At 43.9% G+C, this 13,832-nt stretch overlaps 1 long non-coding RNA gene across 2 annotated transcripts; it reads right to left on the bottom strand.

The window, feature by feature from the left end:
- Positions 1-1,012: 1,012 nt before the first annotated feature.
- On the bottom strand, positions 1,013-13,252 carry LOC125753808 (uncharacterized). Of its 2 annotated transcripts, none has more exons than XR_007406392.1 (3): positions 12,902-13,252; positions 4,356-4,442; positions 1,013-3,215 (listed from the first exon to the last, which is right to left on the bottom strand). It is a non-coding gene; the product is annotated as an uncharacterized LOC125753808 (long non-coding RNA). The 2 variants fall into 2 exon arrangements; XR_007406391.1 differs by having other exon boundaries at positions 1,015-3,208; positions 12,902-13,186.
- Positions 13,253-13,832: the final 580 nt, after the last annotated feature.

The raw sequence follows: 13,832 nt of genomic DNA, 5'->3' as shown, positions 1-13,832 counted from the left end.
CTCTTAACAAGTGGCCAAAAGGCAAATCCATCTTCTTCCAAAATCCATGCCCTTTACTATGTTACACTGTGTCTCTAAGAACTGAGGAGTGGTGTGTGATCCCGTATAGCCTGAGGAGGGGTGATTTTTATTCACTCATTCAAAAATATTGATGGACTCTTTTTTAAGTGCCAGGCATCATGGCAGGTAAAGTACATAGTGAAGAATCGAATTATCCCAGCTGGCCTCCCAGTAACAAAAATGCTGGTTTTCTGAGAAAGAAATTGGGTAGTTTTTCCTAAGCAGCTAAGACCTCAGTGCTTACATGCTATAGCCAATATTTGCACCAGAGACCATCTCTTTTATGTTTGAAATGTGTGTTTATATTCTCTTGTGGCAGGGTTCTCTTTTCCCCATTAGCATATCATATTTCAGTGACTCAAGAGTTAAACTCCTAGGATTTCATTATGAACTCCACAAATAAACCACTTTCACAACAGATCACCGTAGAAATCCTCCAAATTAGTCCTGAAGCAGTTGACCACAGTTCTATGATAATTTTGCTAAACTATTGTGTTTGTTAAGATTTAAACCCATGAACAAAGTGACTGTGGATATTGTTTAAGAATATAAAAATATTGGGGTGCCTGGATGGCTCAGTCGGTTTAGTGACCTATTCTTGATTTCAGCTCAGGTCATGATCTCAGGGCTGTGAGATGGAGAGCCTACTGTTGGGCTCCATGCTCAGCGTGGAGCCTGTTTGTGGTTCTCTCCCTCACCCTTTGCCCCCACCCATCGTGTGCGGTCTTTCTTTAAAAAAGTTCTTAAAATGTTATTGAATGATTAAGTCAGACAAAATGGGAGTGATAAGAGTCCAAAATATGATATGCCATATTACACCAGATCTAGTGTATCGTAAAATGTAAGATGTACCGTGATTTTATGTACTAGGAAAAAATGCCAACACAACACACTAGTACTTTTAATTTTTATTTAATACTTTTAAAAAGAGCTCTTTTAGCCTATTTAAATATAATTAGAAATTTTAAAAAGGTTTTATTTATTCATGAGAGACAGAGAGAGAGAGAGAGGCTGAGACACAGGCAGAGGGAGAAGAAGGCTCCCTGCAGGGAGCCTGATGCAGGACTGGATCCCAGGACCCTGGGATCACGCCCTGAGCCAAAGGCAGATGCTCAACCCCTGAGCCATCCAGGAACCCCTAGAATTTTTTTTTAATATTACTGAGGTGCATACATCAAAAAGAAAAATGTAAGTCAAATAGTTTGGTTAGGGAATTCCTAACCATTACACATTGAGAATTTGACTTTTAAAAATTGTTTTCAACTCAGAGTAATCAATATCTATGTTTTTCCACAAAATGACAGCTTCTACACCATCAGGATAAGTGGGATACAGAATTTCTGAAGAGATTTTCTTCTGGGATTTTCTTCTAAGCTGTGAAAACCCTTCTGCAAAATTTGAAAATGGCACCTCCTGTTCTGTGTATGTCGATTTGGGGGCACACATCAATGAACAAATGTAACAAAGCTTCATCTCCCGTTGGCATCTTCCTTCCTTATGTCTTATAAAGCACATGGTATTGCTTTGCTGGAAAATCAAGAATTGTGGTCATTCTGCCAATATCAAACATTTGTTTCAATATTATCAAATGTATGCCCTGTTCTGCCTCTGCCCCTTTCTGTGTATACGCAATAACCTTTAGTTTCAAAGCCAAATCACAATGTACTGTTGGTGCATGAAGAATTACCAATAACCAATGAAGTAGCAATGATACACATAGCCAAGAGCACTTCTCCAGAGCCTGGAGAATGATAACGAGGTCATGGGCACTGCTAGCCCTCTCACTCCTGGGTTTGTAAGATCCTGTGTTGGTAAAATGCAACATAATTTCAGATATTATAAAGTAGAAAACAAAAATGTGTCTTAGAACCAATCAGCTATGGATCTTTGGATTTTAGTGCTGATAATCAAGCGTATCTATCTTGTTTGACGTAGAAAGGAAACTCCCGGGCGCCTGGGTGGCTCAGTTAAGCATCCGACTTCGGCTCAGGTCATGATCCCAGGGTTCTGGGGTCTAGCCTTGCTTTGGGCTCCCTGCACAATGGGGAGCCTGATTCTCCCTCTCCCTCTGCCTGTTACTCCCTCTGCTTGTGCTCTCTCTCTTTCAAATAAATAAATAAAATCTTAAAAAAAAAAAAGTCCCCAGCTATGACTCCTTGGAAGCAGAGACGGTGCTACCCAATTCCTTGTGTTCCTAGAAGCAGTGCTCTGTGAAGCAAAAGGTCTCTTCAACGTTCAGGGTAAAAGCTGAATTTGGTTACTGTCTTCGAGCCCTGGAAAACATTGTTATGATCTGGATTTCTGGCTTTTCCCCCCTGTATTTAGGTGGCTCTTTTCTTTCTCACCAGATACTAGTGAGTTAGTAAAGTGATCAAAGAGTATGCAATACTTAACTATGTTTTGCTCAAAAATGTGATTTCTACTGTCTTACTGTTAGAGGTATCTCCCATTCATTAATTTAATTGTACATCCCAAATGTATTTATTGAGTATCCACCCTATGTGCCATCACTGACGCAAAAGGCACCCAAAGCCTGCTCTTATGGATTGTCCAGGACGGTGTGGGGAGGCAGATGACAAGTGAACCAGTCAAATATATACCATGCCATATAAGCAGAGTCTGCAGTAAGGACTATAGACGAAAGAAAGCTGAGAGGAATGCGTGGTGTCTACAGATCCCTCTCAGTCCATCACACCAGGTGAGTCACACTGGCTTGTCCCTGGGAGCAGGTTACCCTGTGGCTGCCCCTGGTCCAGACAGGTCATTAGGGAGTCTCCTCCATGAGCCCTGACACCATGAAGGGCAGGTGCAGACTCTGCCCCACTTCCTATTATTCCCTGTGCTGTAAAAGGTGTCAGGTCTCTCGTCAGCAGCCGCACCAACTGGCAAAATCCTTTTTTTGTCTTTGTGGTGAGCTACCGGCATCTTTTCTGGCTGCCTCACTACCGTTTCCAAGCAGTTCCAGGCTCCGGGGATGAGACCTGCAGCTCGTGCCATCAGTGACAGGCTTCGCAACTTCCACCACAGGCTGAGGATGAATTTCTGTGTCTTGGTTGCCTCCTGCCGAGCTCTGCTTCCTCCTCTGCCAAACAACTCAGTCCCTACACAATCATCATTTTTCTTCTCATAGGGTGGTTCTTTCTTCCCCCTTTTTCCTCAAAAGATAAGTAAAATCCTCTCATTGTGTTGCTACAGGAAAGCCTGACAGTTCCAGCTTGGGCTGACTGGAAGGCTGTGAGGCTGTGCGCTATGGGGAGTGGGGCCAGGCACGTCCCTCACTGCCTGGCTCATGCCTCCCGTAAGCGGGCCTCTGCCCTTCAGGCCTGTGCTCCGTGGACAAGCTGCTTTGATGTGGACTGTGGACAGAATGTCAGCTTCCCAGGCCCTGTGCTGTGCCCAGAACAGAAAGTGACACTAGTCCTCTGAGAAGATACAAGTGTTTTGGGTGGATAAGAGGGCCGCTCTAAAATTGGGTCTCAGAGGATTTTTCAAAATAATAGAAGGGATTTTGAGCTGAGTCTCTACCTTTCTAGAGCTCCCATTTCATCAAAATAAGAGGTAGGGTTCTCCTTGCAGGCTCTGGGCGGTGGGCCTGGGGTTTCAGGAGCATGAGAAGGGAGGAGGTACAGGAACTCAAGGTTTTGGCTGCTATGCTGTCTTCCCATCTTAGATTTCCTTAGAATCATCACCAGAGACCAAAAAGGAAAGGCAGAAATCAAGTGGTGCTGGCCTCCCAGGGGAACAGGCTGTACTCCCTGCTTCCCAGATGCATCCCACCTGGAACTACATGCTTGAGTTTAGACCCTGCTCCTCTTGGGGGGAAGAATGCCGGGAGAGACCTGAAGGTGTAGTAATTCTCAGCAGGGCCACCATGGGCTACCTGCATAAACTGGGCCAGGCCATGCAGCCCCCCAGCCGGCTCCCCACTCAGTGACTGGGCCCGGGTGATGAGCTTTCATCAAGCCCACTCAGCTTCAGCAGCGCTCTGCTCAGATACACAATGCCTTGTGGGGAGGGTGGCAGTGGGGTGCGGAACATGACAGGGAACTCTCAAAGAGGCAGAGGGAGCCTGTAGCTCAGTGCCGATCAGAGAGGAAAGGGGAGGCTAATGAGTCAAGATTTAGAAGAGCAGAGAGACAGTTCCTGGTTGCGTGCTCCCTCAACATAGAGGAGACGGCCTTTCATGGGTGGCTGGGTGGGTGGGGCATGCTAGTACCAGAGGCTTTAGTGTCACCACATGGAAGGCTGTGGTGATGACTGGCTATGGTTCTTCTGGGAACCTAGGGTGTGCTTACCAGGATCTGGCCAAACAGGAGGGGACACTGGAAGGTCTAAGGTAGAGGCATCTGGATGGCTAGGATACTGATGTTAATAATATTAATCTGTTGAAGGAAAAGAAGAGACAAATAATGAATGATACACCACCAATGTCGTCAAACATACCAGTGGCATTAGAGTCCAAGGGACTATGTGTCCCCAGTATACGGCCTCCTCATAGCAGACATAGATGGCGGAAAAGAGATTATCCAGGAAGTTAAAACCATACTATAGCACCTGTGCCCAAAGCCAGATCCTCCATCTCCTCGATCCCAGCCCAGAGCTATGTCAACTGGCCTCTCTGCTGCTCTGACTGGTAGAAGAGATGGGGCAGGAGTTTGGGAGAGCATTTAAGCAGAGGTCAAAGAAATGGAAGCTGAGTCTGTGGAGGGGTCAGACGGGACTGCCACACTTGAAGACCAAGTTGCCTGGAATAAATGGCAAGGAGGAGAAATATTTGAGAACTGGATCACACCTGGCATACTAGATTAAGTAGCATCCTCCCCTCCCCGAATTCATGTCTATGTAAAATTTGTGGATGTTACCTTGTTTAGCAATAGGACTTTTGCAGATGTCATTAAGTTCAGACAGGGTAGGTTCTAAATATTGCATGACTGGTGTCCTTATATACAGAGACGTCAGACACGGAGAAATAGATGTGGGGAGAACACCATGTGAAAACAGAAGCAGAGATGGGGGTGATGGTCTGCAAGGTAAACAGTGCCAAGGACTGCTAGTAACCAGCAGAAGCTAGAAGAGGATCCTTCCCTAGAGCCTTTGGCAGGGAGCATGGCCCTGCTGACACCTTGATTTTGGACTTCCAGCCTCCAGAACTGTGAGAGAATACATTTTTTTGTTTTCTTAAGCCACTTAGTTTGTGGTACTTTGTTATGGCAGCCCTAGGAAGCCAATACACCTGGGATCAGGGCCCTCCACAAGCTGGCAAGGGTGTTTGTTGTCCAAGGTGCGGGTGATCTTGATGTGAAACCGATTTCTCTGATTATGGCCCAGAAACCCTTTGGCTGCTCCCTGATGTTCTAGGGTCTCAGTTCCAATTGTGGGACTGTGGAAGGCTGACAAGTCCATGGTGCTTTCTCCAGCTGCCACACAGAGGCCTCCCCAATCAGTGTAGCTGCTTCCTGTGGCCTGCAGAGCTCCATGCCTCCAAATGGAGCATTTCGCAGAGGGGAACTAGAGAGGCACCTGCAAAATTCATCACGTGCCTAAGCGGGTTCTCATAGAAACCTACACCCCATTCCCACAGGGCACATGTTACCTCGTGCTTTCTCATCAACACTGATTTGCATGAAGCTTCCCCACCCACCTTCATTCTTGATTGCAGACTCACACAAATAAAAACTTCTGAACAGCAAAGCTGCACTTCCGCAATCAAAGGCTTTTTTCCTTGCTCAGATCATGGAGATCATCTCTTTTATTCCTGGGGTCTGCCCTCCCCTCTCTCCCATCTTAGCCTCTGGCACACGCATGCTAATGTGGTTTTCTCTCTCACAACTTATGTATTACAGCAGTCCCCCCTTTATCCACGGGGATACACTCCAGGACCTCCAGTGAATGCCTGAAACCACAGATAGTACTGAATCCTATATATATTAATGTGTCTACCTAGACATATGTCCCCATGATAGAGTTTAATTTATAAACTAGGCACAGTAAGAAGTTAATAACAATAACTAATAATAAAATAGAATAATGATAACAATGTTCTGCAATAAGCGTTTTGTGAATGTGGTCTCTCTCTCATAGTATCCTATTGTACTGTACTCACCTTCTCCTGATGACAAGGTAAGGCGAAGCCCACATGATGAGACTGTGTGAGGGGAATGACATAGGCACTGGGACATAGCATTAGTCTACTATTGACCTTACAAAGATAGCAGGATCAGTGACTGCAGGTGACTACAGCCATGGAAAGCGAAACCACAGATAAGTGGGGGAGGATGCTATAGCTACCTGTTGCTGCATAACAAATGATCCCAGAAATTAGCAGCTCAGAACAATAAGCATTTATTATCTCACAGAGTTTCTAAGGGTCAGGAGTCTGGAGTGGTACAGCTGGGTGATGCTGGCTAATCGAGTTGTCGGCCAAGCTGCCAATCCTTTCAAGGCTCGACTGGAGCTCAAGAATCTGCTCCAAAGCTCACTCCTGTGGTTGCTGGAAGCTCAGTTCCTTGCTAGCTATGGCAACTCCAGTCTCCTGAATGTCCTTATCACATGGCAGCTGGCTTCCCCCAGCACCCATGATCTGAGCACAAGTCCTACAAGAGGGCAACCAACACAGAAGCCACCCTCTTGTATAACCTATCTTGGGAATGAAGTGCTATAACTTCTGCCATTTGCCATTGGTCACACAGACCAACCCTGGCATTTGATGGGAAAGGCTACACAGGAATGTAAATATCAGGAGGTGAGGATCTTTGGGGGCCATGTTGGAGGCTGGCTACCACACCCACATAAAAATATTTCCTTTGTTTTTAGAGCATGGAGTGGCAGACAGATTACTTAAGGCCCCAAGAGTCTGGGAACATGACCAATTCTACCATTTGGTCTCGCCTGGAGGATCAAATTTCTTCATTTTCCTGTCAGCCATAGGAGATAATTGCAAGAGGGCTAGGAAAACTGTGGCACTTTGTTCATTTCTCTTTGGTCAGACTGTCTGCATTCAAGTCTTGCCTCCTTTGCTTACTAGCTGTGTGATCTTGGGCAAGTTACTCAACATCTCTGTGCCTCAATTTTATTATATGTAAAACGGGGCTAAAATCTATAAGATTATTGTATGGCTTTAATGATATAATACATATAAAATGAGGAGCACAATCCTAAGTGCTCCTTAAATTGTGGTTAATGTGATCATTGTTGAGATATATCCTGTTTCAGGAGTCAGAAAGGAAGGAGAAGGGACTACGGACTGGTAAAACAGTAAAATGACAAAGATACTTCTCTGAATGTTCTACCATGTTCTATGTAGCCTTGGCCTTTTTGAGGTCACTGTTATTCCAAGCAAATGTTCTTATCCTCTACTCCCTCCTTTCATGATCAACAACAACACTGATTCATATGCATTTTATAGGCCAACCAAGGTCTGCCCAATTGTAGCCTGACCTGTGTGTCTGTAATTTAGTGATCTGCCCCAATGCACACAAAACCTTAATTTGAGCCTTTCAACTCAATGGAATTAACTTTTAAAAGGAAACAAATTAAAAAACCAATGAAGTTAATAAAAATTTTCAGATTAAAATAAAACTTCTTTATTAAATTCATTATTTTTTAATATCCCTTTGCTGAGTTTGGGACAGTCACATCTGCCAAATTTCAACTAGGTCAGCCCAAATGCTTTTTATTTGCAATGCATTCATTAGTAAAAATACCTACACCTCACTGTTAAGAAACCCTTGCCCAGTGGATTGGATGCTGCTGGTTTAAGCCCTTTAACATTCACATCCATAGAGACCCTCGTTATTTGGATCAAGGCTCATTAGCCAGATAGCCCTAAATACTTGGTTGGACGTTTCCTCATTCATATTTGCGAATCTAGAATTAGAAAGTGAGACAATCACAAACAAAAAGAGTCACAGGACTCCAGGCTTATCATTAGAAAATGAAACAAAGGTTAATTCTAAAAGAGCCAAAAAAAAATTGCTAAAAAACCATTTTCTCTTCTCCTTGTTGGTAGAGAATATTCGCCAGGATGCAACAAATGGTTCTCTTGAGAATGCTTTAGAGGGGCTGTGCCATACTGGTATAGCAGGCTACCATGTCACACCTCAAGTTGAGCTTCCATCAGCATTTCAAGGCAGCAGCCACAACCACGCCTCAGCAAGTTGTTAGGACAAAGAACCCAGACCTTCCTTATTTATGTCTGATGCTTATAGATCAAGGCAGTTGCTGCTGACAAGAATCCTTGAGTCTCTTCACCTCTTAGTGTCCCAACATCTGACAACCTAGTAAGGAAACAGTGACTACTTCTCAGAAATGGACAGTGTGGGATAGGTGGCTCAGACTATTGACGGGCAAAGGATGCAGCAGTTAGACCAGAAAGGCTCTGATAATAAAGAGGATTCGTTTCCAACCAGTTGTCTGCATTACTTACCCTTTTCCTTTCCAGAGGTCCTGCTGCCTGACAGAGAAATTCATGATCGTGGATAATTGCCAAACTCAGCAAATTTCTCCAAGCAAAGAATGATTCCAATAAAGAATGTTCAAGTTTGCAATAGTAATAATAATAATTAAAATAGTAATATTTTGTACACCTAAAGCATTTCTCATCCCCTTTTCTACTATTTAATATGCAAAGTTTATACATTTGCATATACTTATAGGAGAATGTGTGCAGTGTATATTGAGTACATAAAATGATCCAATGAAACATTGTCAGGTGTTTAATTCTCCAAATTTATTCACTTTGCCTCTGCTAGAAATTTAATCCCAGATATTACATTAGCCTTTGCTAATCTCATCAATTTCACCCATTTACATTCTTAGCATCACGGATGTTATCTATTAATACCACATAGATAGCTAAGAAGTTGTGGGCATCTTCTCCGGAGCATGTCATTTCTTACCCAGAAAACTAAAGCAGAAAAAACCCGAGGGACAGGGGTAAACAAAACATTTGACATTGGGAATTGTGCCTGGTTTCTGTTATCTCCACCCACTTTCTCTGAGGTTAGAAGCACATGAACCAGCACACACTAGTCTGGCTTTATTCAAATTTAAAAGTGAAACCTCAGAAATACTGAATTCTGCAGAACTGGATTCTTGCAGCCACAGTGACTCATGAACACAGCAAAAGAAATGTATTTGATTTGGATTTTGGCCTTTCCATGTGCCACATTAATCTCTTTTGGGGTCTCTCCTCACCTGATAGGATTCCACTTAGGGTATCAGGGCCAGAGCTGTAAAGCTCCCCAAGCTCTTTGAAGAGAAAGGCTGATTCTGTGCAAAGTCGAGCTGTTGTTTTGTTAAGGATACATGAGAAAATAAAACTTGGCTTCATAGAGGGACCAACACAGACACTGGTTGGTGGGTCAAAAATTCAGTCATATTGGCTCTTCTGAGATCTTTGATCTCTTCCAGGCAGATCAAGGGAAGTAGGGGTAGGAGACTAGGACAGGGCCTACCAGCAGAAGGAGAGAAAAATTGGAGGGAGAGAATTCAGTTCAGCAAGCTTTCATTGACCTAAGAACTAGAGACAAAACTCCATAAATTTTCTGCCACGAGAGGACATTTAAAAGAACATTTAATAAAATGTGCTAAGGAATTAGTGCACAGGTTTGCTAGGGAAAGCAGCAGGGGGCCACTGAGGTTATTGTGGGGGTTTTAAAGAAAGGGTTTGGGGGATGCCTGGGTGGCTCAGTGGTTGAGCGTCTGCCTAGCTCAGGTTGTGATCCCAGGGTCCTGGGATCCAGTCCTGTATCGGGCTTCCCACAGGGAGCCTGCTTCTCCCTCTGCCTATGTCTCTGTCTCTCTGTGTTTCCCTCATGGATGAATAAATAAAATCTTAAAAAAAAAAAAAAAAAAAGCAGGGTTTGGGAACAACTGAAGCCTTAGCTGAGAGTCAAGATGTATAGATGGGAAGAGTGGTCTAGAAAAAGTGACAGCACCTAAGAGAAATGGGAATCACAGAACTTGTGCTTGGAATTCCTAGTGCTTCATTAACTACAGGGAGTGTTGGAGAATGGAGACCAGGTCACGTGCCATGCTGAAGAAGCTAATCACTGTTCTGTTGGTCATGTGGGAGCCACTGTAGATTTTAATAGGGGGAGAAATGGAATCTGAACTGTGTTTTATTTTTTTTTATTTTTACTTTTTTAAAAGATTTTATTTATTTATTCATGAGAGACAGAGAGAGAGAGAGAGAGGCAGAGACACAGGCAGAGGGAGAAGCAGGCTCCATGCAGGGAGCCTGATGTGGGACTCGATCTCCAGGATCCACACCCTGGGCTGAAGGCAGAGCTAAACCACTGAGCCACCTGGGCTGCCCCATGAACTGAGTTTTAGATAGATCATTTCACTAGCAGTAGGTATGGAAGGGGCAAGAGTGGAGGTAGAGAGTCCAATTAGCAGGTGATTGTAATAGTTCAAGGAAGAACGGCAAAAGCCTGAACTAGAACTGTGGTGGTGAGTAGGGGTGGGGAGATAAGCTAATTTGGAGACAAAACTCAAGATAATCAGTTATTTGTCAGGTGGGAGGAAAGGGGGAAGCAGAAAAGAGAAAGTTTCTGGAACCCAGTTTCTCAAAGTGTAATAGCTGGGCCAACCGAAGGGGCATCACCTAGAACTCATTAGAAATGCACATTTGAGGGCCTTCAGCTGTCCCAGGTCTTCTGAATCAACAATTGCATCACAAACACTGAGGCTGGAGCAGACAACCTGTCGATTAACAAATCCTGCAGGTATTTTGATGTAGATCAAGTTTGAGAACCGCCCACCCATCTAGAATAACCTCCAGGATTTTGAGTCAGATTCCTGGGTAGATGAACTTGGCATTCACTGAGATAGGAAATACACTAAAAGGAGTGTTTTGGTTTGTTTGGAGGTGAGGAGAGGGCAGGAAGTTTGAAAAAAGGAAAAATAAGTGGTTTGATATAATACAAGGAAAAACAGAGTTAGAGATGAAAGACAGGAAAGGGGTAAAGGGAATAGAGGTGAGTTAGATCCCTGCTTGAGGTTAGTGGTTGGCAGAAGGAAAATTTTGAAAGCTGATTTGTTGCTCCTGGGAGAGCAGTGGAAGGGAGAATGCAGCCTGCATGGTGAGTTAGCAATTTTTTCTGTATCATTAAAAAAATCTTATTTCCCAAACTATTGATTGTAACATATCCTGCTGTCTGTACCAACGCACAGGAGCTACCATGGCAGGATTTGAGCGAGGTCTTCCTACTCTTACCTGGCTGAACAGATGAAAGAATATGCAGAAGCATGGTACCCAGGTTCACAAGCCCCTGGTCTGGATCTCTCTTGAATGCCCTGAGCATGATTAATATTATGTAGAGGCAGCAGAGATGATGGAACTTGTATCATAGCCATATAGAACTCGGCCAATGGATCAGAAAAGCCCCTCTTACAGGGATAAGCTATTTGCTCCTGAAGTTATCTGTCACTGTGGCAGGTTGGAGCTCAAAGTACAGCCTGATGTGCCCCCTTAGTGAATGCTTAGGTTGACCTGGGAGGATGGAAGGCATGATGGAGACTGATGAGCGGAGAGAGGAAGGGTGGTTCTCCTGATCTATGGAGTGCCCTGGACCAGGGTCAGAGATGGATAAAGCCACCAAAGAGAGAGAACAGCCAATGCATGCGGGGGGAGTGGTAAAAGAAGAAAGTTCTGCCTGCATCCAACCCTGCATAACATAAAGAGAGATGAAATAGCATCCTCATACCTTTGAAATAGAGTTACTTGCCCCAGACATTCATGTCTGAAAATAGAAGCTTTAATGCACCAAGGAGGCCACTAACTCAGTAATGACAGATGTATGGAAGCTTTTTCTTAATATGGTATCTGAAGATAAAAGCAGCTCAGGGTAGACACATATTTTAAGTGCTGTCCTCCTAATACAAATCCATCATCAGTTAGCTGTGCTCTTTGACCGGCTTTTTAGCAGTGAGAATGGTTTGTGCTGATGAATCCACATGTTCTGTGCCAACATTTCCAAGACCTTGGCTTTGTAACACCATGTTCCAACCAACTGTTCCTTTCCCTGCTCTAATTTATTTTACATATCACTGCCAGATTGATTTTCAAAAGTAGGTCCCATTTTACTCTTCTGCTCAAAAACCTGTGAATGGCCCCCTCTTACCTATGCAAGTAAATACAAACTTTTTAACACACCTAAGTTACCTGATATTCCCATTGCTAATGCCTATTTTTCCTCCAAAAGCCATAGTCATCAGGGAACTATTCTAACTCCTGGGAAGGATAGCATGTCCACTCATCAGTACAGGATGAAAAGTCAACAGTGGGTGCATTTAACAGATGAACAGAAAGCAGGCTCCTGGTGGGACACAGGATGGGCATTTTCAAATTAGGCTTTCTTCCTGGATTTAGGTATTTCTTACGATAGAAGTTTCAGATGTTAGGTATTCATGGAGGGGGAAGAAGGAGAAAGGTCTGGTCTCAAATATGGTGTGCTATTTAGGGAGCCTTGATGAACACTATGAATGAACCACTTGTTGCTATCAAGCATACATGGACTCTCCATCCGGAATGGGGTTGGGCCAAGAAGCAGCAGGAGGGGCCAGACAAGAGCAAAAGATATTTTTCAGTGAAGGATATGTAGCCCAGCTCCTCATAGAGAGAAGTTCAAGTTGGTAATTTCCTACTACAGCAATGCCTCCATGAAAGGATGAGGGGACTCTGCCTCCACAGATACTATTAGCTGGAGGTCTCCTTTGGGCTCCCTATTGCCTTCATGGACAGGCTTCTAGCCTAACCTTTAAATAATAAATGTGGTACCGCTGAGAAACTGTCAGGCATTTTTTTTGAAAGTGGGCAAACCATGAGTGCGCACACCTTGTCTCCAAGAAGAGATGAGCAGAAGCATTGTGCTCTGAGAAGTCAGCATAGGATGTTCCAATTTCCCACTTCTGGAGGAGTACACTGCGATCTTGGTGGAGTCATTTCCCCGCTTGTGCTTCGGTAGCCTCACCTATAGACTAGAGCTAGTGTAATAATAATGATGATATATGTGAAATGCTTAGAGTGGTGCCTTGTACACAATAAGGCCTATGTAAGTGTTTGCCATTGCTGCTGCTGTTGCCATGGGTGGTAGATAAGACTGAGTTCTGGATTCTGAGTTCAGATCCCATATTAACCTCTATGACCATTAATCTTCTGATTCTTCTGTAACATGGGGATGACAATACTTTCCTCATAAGATTGCAGTGGACATAGGTGAGTTAATATATTTCAAGCAGAGCTGCCTAATATATGTCTTGCATATGCTGTCAAATATTAGCTATTATTCTAATTACCTTAGTCTTCACTGTTCCTTAGTCCTATGTCCACTACCTCTCTCTGCTACCCCTACTCCATTCTCATGTAGTTTTTAAAAATTCTGGTATTTGCTGTTTTAGAAAGTACCCGGACTCCCTGAAGACTTCCTTCCTATAAGCCCATCCCATTATGTTTCATTTCTTCATCAGCAGGTCATAGAATCAGGATCGTACAACCCTAATGATTGGTCCCTACCCACCCCCCTTCAATTCAAATGCAATAGGGCCTGGTCCCTGTTTGTTGCTGGTGCTGGTGGTGGTGTTTAAGTTCTCAGTCTAATTCTAAGGGACGGTTAGGATTGAAGCCCACTGGTCCAGACTGATTTGAATCAAAAGAATGAAAGGAGGAGAGGCGACACACTAGACCACTTACCAAACCCTCCAAAGCCTTTTTCAAAGAAAGTGATCATAGAACCTTGGTAAATGCTCCAGATTGTTTTTGGAAGAGC

Source organism: Canis lupus, chromosome 27, assembly GCF_003254725.2.
Source record: "Canis lupus dingo isolate Sandy chromosome 27, ASM325472v2, whole genome shotgun sequence".
Classification (NCBI taxonomy): domain Eukaryota; kingdom Metazoa; phylum Chordata; class Mammalia; order Carnivora; family Canidae; genus Canis; species Canis lupus.
The sequence above is the reverse complement of the archived record's forward strand: the minus strand, read 5'-3'. Positions and strand labels throughout refer to the sequence as shown.